Genomic DNA, 5,419 nt, shown 5'->3' on the forward strand with positions numbered 1-5,419 from the left:
TTATTTATATATATATTTTTACTTTTAAATACATTATATATAATATTTAAACTATGATTACTTTTTTTCTTTTTAACTTTTTTTGTTAAATTTTAACTTATTGTATGTTAATATTTAGGAGAATTAATTTTCTAAAATTTTGTTTATATTTTATTAAAAATTTACAAATAAGTCTTTAAACTTTTTCTTGTTTAAGAGTAATTTAATCTAAAACTAATTTAAGATCATATTAAATTTTCGGTGTAAGAATTAGTCATATGAGTAATCCGAATTAACCTGAACTTTTTACCTGGAATCTAAGTTCGAGTTGCAAGTCCGAATTTAAAAGTAAAAAGATGGGTTGAGTAGTTAAGATTGATGATAGAGTTAGAGTTGAGTTTGGATTTAACATTTCATATAGTGGGTTGGGTTCACTGGGCTCAAGTTATACTTCAAACTCACCCAACCTATCGGAGTTGCAGCCCAAGTTTAAAGATTTCTTGCAAAAATAGTGTAAGGTTGATGGTACATGTGAGACTAATGTTTGCTTTTGTCATTATGGATATGAATGCTAGCAGCTTAATGTTGTCAGGGTACGTGAAACTAATGGCATGTCTTTCTTTTGGCCTGAAATATATCTTAAACTATATGTATGAAAATGCTACATTACTGAACTTTATGAATTTGTGTTAGAAATTGTCTACGGCTATTGTGGACAGCTTTGAGTTGTGATAATGAAATAATAATTTTCTAAAAAAAAAAACATTCATCAACCTATACACTACGTACTTAGATATCATTTCATCTCAAGTATTCATCCCCTATAAATATAATGCCATTTTAATTGTAGAAATCTTCTATTGATTTCTAACTTAAAGATTGCTTGCAAATATAGTTTAAAGGAGGTTTGTGTGAGACAACCTCACGCAAACCTAAGAGCTTAAAGTTAATGGCATGTAAATTTAGAAATCGTCTATAAATTTATATTGATTATGGATATGAATGCTAGGAGCTTAATGTTAATGGCTTATGGTTGATATAACTTTTGGTGAACGTTTACGAGTGTGCTATAAATTGCCTGCAAGTGCTGTGATAATGAAATATCCTCCCAACATCAATTTATTCAACATTCTATTAATATATTTTTCTACAAAAATCATTTACCAACTATACATATGTACATAATAAATATCACTATATACTGTATTAAAATTCTGTGTCAAAAAAAATTTCATAATTCTATAATCATAATACAATTTTTTTTTTCAACTTGTGATGTTTCATGTCCGATTTATGTAGTGAGAGCATTGGAAAGCCAAGAAAGAAACAATTCATTTCAAATGTAATTTAACCAAAAAAAAAAAAACTCATTTCAAATGTATTTACAAGAAAACAGTTTTTCATACAAGTAACTTATAAATTTCTTTGTATCAAAATTATCATTATTGTCACGGTCACTTAACGTATAAAAAATTATCATTTTAACAACAATGGGAAAAACAATTATTGATTTTTTGCCAACTCATAGATTCATTTATTTATTGGTCTATCTTGTATCAAGTGAATAGTTATAGATGAAACAATTACTTAATTTAATATTTCATTCCCATGGCCCTCATTTGTGTTCGGCTCATTGAAATCGTGGTCCTTTCCAAGTGTGGAAAGGAGAGTGGGGGTTGCAGGCGTGTCAGGAACAGCAGTCGTTCTAAAGTGAAGCTCCAAACAATATTCCAGTTGGAAGTCGAAAGGATCAGGTGATTGTATGAAGGACTGTAATGACCACCCTCAAAGGTTCTTTTTGCCTTGAAAAAGGATTTCTGGATTGTTCTATGACTAGTGGAAAGAAAGACGGTATTGAAAGTGCAAGGCTTGAAAGTAAAACAACTAAAATGAAACTAAAATGTAACTGCTGAAATGTAAGAAAAGAAGTGCAGGACTTGTAATTGAAGGTATTGAAAACTACTTGACAGAAAGTAGTGAAAAGAAATGTTGGACTTAACTCAAACATTGAGAATTCATTGCTGGAATGAATGCTGCATGAAATAGTAAAATACTGGACTTAAATTAAACATTATGTAAATTCATTGCTGGAATGAGAGATACATGAAATTGAATAGCAAAGATGCTGTATTGATGTGTGGTGTGCGTTGAGCAGGATTTGCTTGCTAGGCTTAAGTGCCCTATTTATAGAATTCTTCCGTATAGGAATTGTGGAGTGTAGCGGTTTTGGCAACTTCCACTTGGCTTGTCTTCAGAGTGCCAAGTGTCCCATGTCCTTGGCGACCTTCTTATTTCTGCAGCCACCTTCTTCCATCTTCCTCTTGCTCTGGTTTTCTTTTGGTTTGTTATTTCAGCCATGTCCCTTTAGACCTCCATGATTTTGAGTTATGGGTAGTTTTAAAGTAGTTCTTTCCATAGGACTCCATGTGTCCCATGATTCTCTTGTTCTTCTTCTTCGTGTGTGGTGTCCTTCTTTATTTCAGACACATGATTCCACTATTTCAACCATATTATCCATTATCTTCGACCACTTCCTTCAGTTAATGGTAGTAACAGTATGAAAACTACCACTTTCAACTAATGTATTTGAGTTTGGTCAAGTGTTCCACATTTCTGGTAGTCTTTTCCTTCTGCAGAGTCCTTCTTCTTATATAATTCTATATATACCATGCCTATATATATTTGTTATTTGTATACTCACGTTCTCCTCAACTTTGGTAACTCCTTTCAGTTGAACTTTCCTTTCTAGTTTTGCTTCTATGGCGTCATTTGCTCCATAATTTCAGCAACTTCCTCCATAAATACACTTGCCATTTTACGGATGATCACCCATGTAAAACTACCACTTTATGTATTTGAGTTTGGTCAAGTGTTCCACACTTCTGGTAGTCTTTTCCTTCTGCAGAGTCCTTCTTCTTATATAACTCTATATATATACCATGCCTATATATATCTGTTATTTGTATACTCATGTTCTCCTCAACTTTGGTAACTCCTTTCAGTTGAACTTTCCTTTCTAGTTTTGCTTCTATGGTGTCATTTGCTCCATAATTTCAGCAACTTCCTCCATAAATACACTTGCCATTTTACGGATGATCACCCATGTCCCTATCTTTTAACAATCCTTGCGTTGACCTATATATATATATATCCATGAATACACTTGCCATTTTACGGATGATCACCCATGTCCCTACCTTTTAATAATCCTTGCGTTGACCTAGTATTGAGTAATAGCTGAATATTTTATTAAAATTCCTTAAAAATTAAGTAGGAGAGGATTTAGCACCACGTTCCCCCTCTTTTACTTGGTCAACTTAGTCTCTTCATCTTTTAGGGAAGTCTTCATCCGGTTTAAGGATTTTGACAACACATAGTTTGTTAAAAACCTTATATAACCCTAATTCTTTAAAAGAATTGATATACAAACTCTCACCATGTGTCACTCTTATATTGGTTTACAAACACCATTACGTCATGACTTCATGTGGCGAAAGCTAATTGGTCAGGTGAATCTTGTCTTGAATAATTGAGTAAGGTTGCATGTATATTTCCATGAAATCCTTATTTTCCACATCATTAGGAAATTGTGGGCCGTTGATTTAAAATGGCAACTCAATAAGACTCACCATTTTCTTACCTTAAAAGATCTCACGCGGTGGAATATGATTGGCCTATTAATCCTTGCTTTAGATTACTACGTGAAATCGCATATGTGCTTTAATACTTCAATATGACTTTCCTATTCAAGCTTGCCAAAATTATGATCCATTGTGGCAAGTTCCATTAGAACTCACCATATGCTTCCTTCTCATTGGTAAATAGTCCTCATAGCATAAAATCAAGAAGAATGGCAACGGTAACAGAAACAAAGGCAGATCCAAGTCAAGGAATGGAATATTGAAAGCGAAGGCAAGGGTTCAAACAAGAAGAAGGGCAACGGTAATAGAAACAGAGGCAAATCCAAGTCAAGGAATGAAAGAACACAATCTCAAAATTTCAGGAATTCCATATATCTCAGTGATGTTGAGTGTTGGAATTGTGGAAAGAGGGGACATTACCGTGTTGACTGCAAACTTCCAAAGAAGGGAACCGAAAGAAAAATTGAAGCAAACGTTATCTCAAAAGAATTAGATGATGCATTGATATGCTGTTTGGAGAGCAAGGCGGAGTCATGGGTTTTAGATTCCGGCACATCGTTTCATGTCACCTTAAGCAAAGAGCTATTTAATATATTTGAACAGGGTAACCTTAACAAGGTTTATCTTGGTGATGATCAGCTTTGCAGCGTCGTTGGCAAGGTTGAAGTAAAAATAAAGTTAAATGGATCAGCTTGGAAGTTGAAGGATGTGAGACACATCCTTGACTTGAGGAAGAATCTGAATTCGGTGGGACAATTGTCAGAGAAAGGTTTTGTTACAACCTTCAATGGAGACTCGTGGAAAGCTTCCAGAGGCGCTATGACAATTCCACGTGGTAAGAAATCTGGCATTCTCTACACAACTACCAGTGTTTGTGGGTCTATAGCAGTTGCAGAAAACAGAGAAGATCACAACTTTTGGCACCAGAGACTAGGTCACATGAGTGAAAGGAGGCTCAAGATTATGCACTCAAAGGGGAAACTACCAAGCATAAGGGCAATTGATATTGACTTCTGTGAGAGTTGTGTGATGGGCAAGCAGAAGAGGGTCAGTTTCAAGAAGAGTGGCAGAGATCTCAGAAAGGAGAAACTTGAACTAGTTCACACAGATGTTTGGGGGCCAACCACTATTTCATCCATTGGCGAAAAATCCTACTTCGTGACTTTCATTGATGATCACATGAGGAAGGTATGGGTTTATTTTTTGGAACACAAAGATAAGGTATTTGACGTGTTCAAGAAGTGGAAGGCATGGTGGAGAATGAGACAGGTTTGAAGATTAAGAGGTTGATGTCAGACAATGGTGATGAGTATGAAGACACTGGGTTCAAGAAGTTCTGTTTTGATATTGGGATCAGATTAGAGAGGACTGTGCAAGGAACCCCACAGCAGAATGGGGTTGCAGAACGGATGAACCGTAAATTGATAGAAAGGCCAGAAGCATGAGCATACATTCGGGTTTACCCAAACATTTTTAGGCAGAAGGGGTCAATACAACATCCTACCTAATTAATAGTGAACCATCGGTGCCTTTGGAGCATCGAATACTAGAAGAGGTATGGAGGGGCAAAGAGGTAAATCTTTCATGGTTGAAAGTTTTTGGTTTTATTGCATATACGCATATTAGTGACCATGCTAGGGGAAAGCTCGACACTAAGTGACTAAAATTTATCTTCGTTGGGTATGGCAGAGATGAATTTGGTTATCAACTATAGGATAATCAGAACAAAAAAATCATCAGAAGTAGAGATGTGATTTTCAACGAGAATGTGATGTACAAGGATAAAGATGCAGCACAGT

This window comes from Cornus florida, unplaced genomic scaffold, assembly GCF_030987335.1.
Source record: "Cornus florida cultivar Cherokee Brave unplaced genomic scaffold, ASM3098733v1 CherokeeBrave_3.0.0_Hap2_Chr04, whole genome shotgun sequence".
NCBI classification, from domain to species: Eukaryota; Viridiplantae; Streptophyta; class Magnoliopsida; order Cornales; family Cornaceae; genus Cornus; species Cornus florida.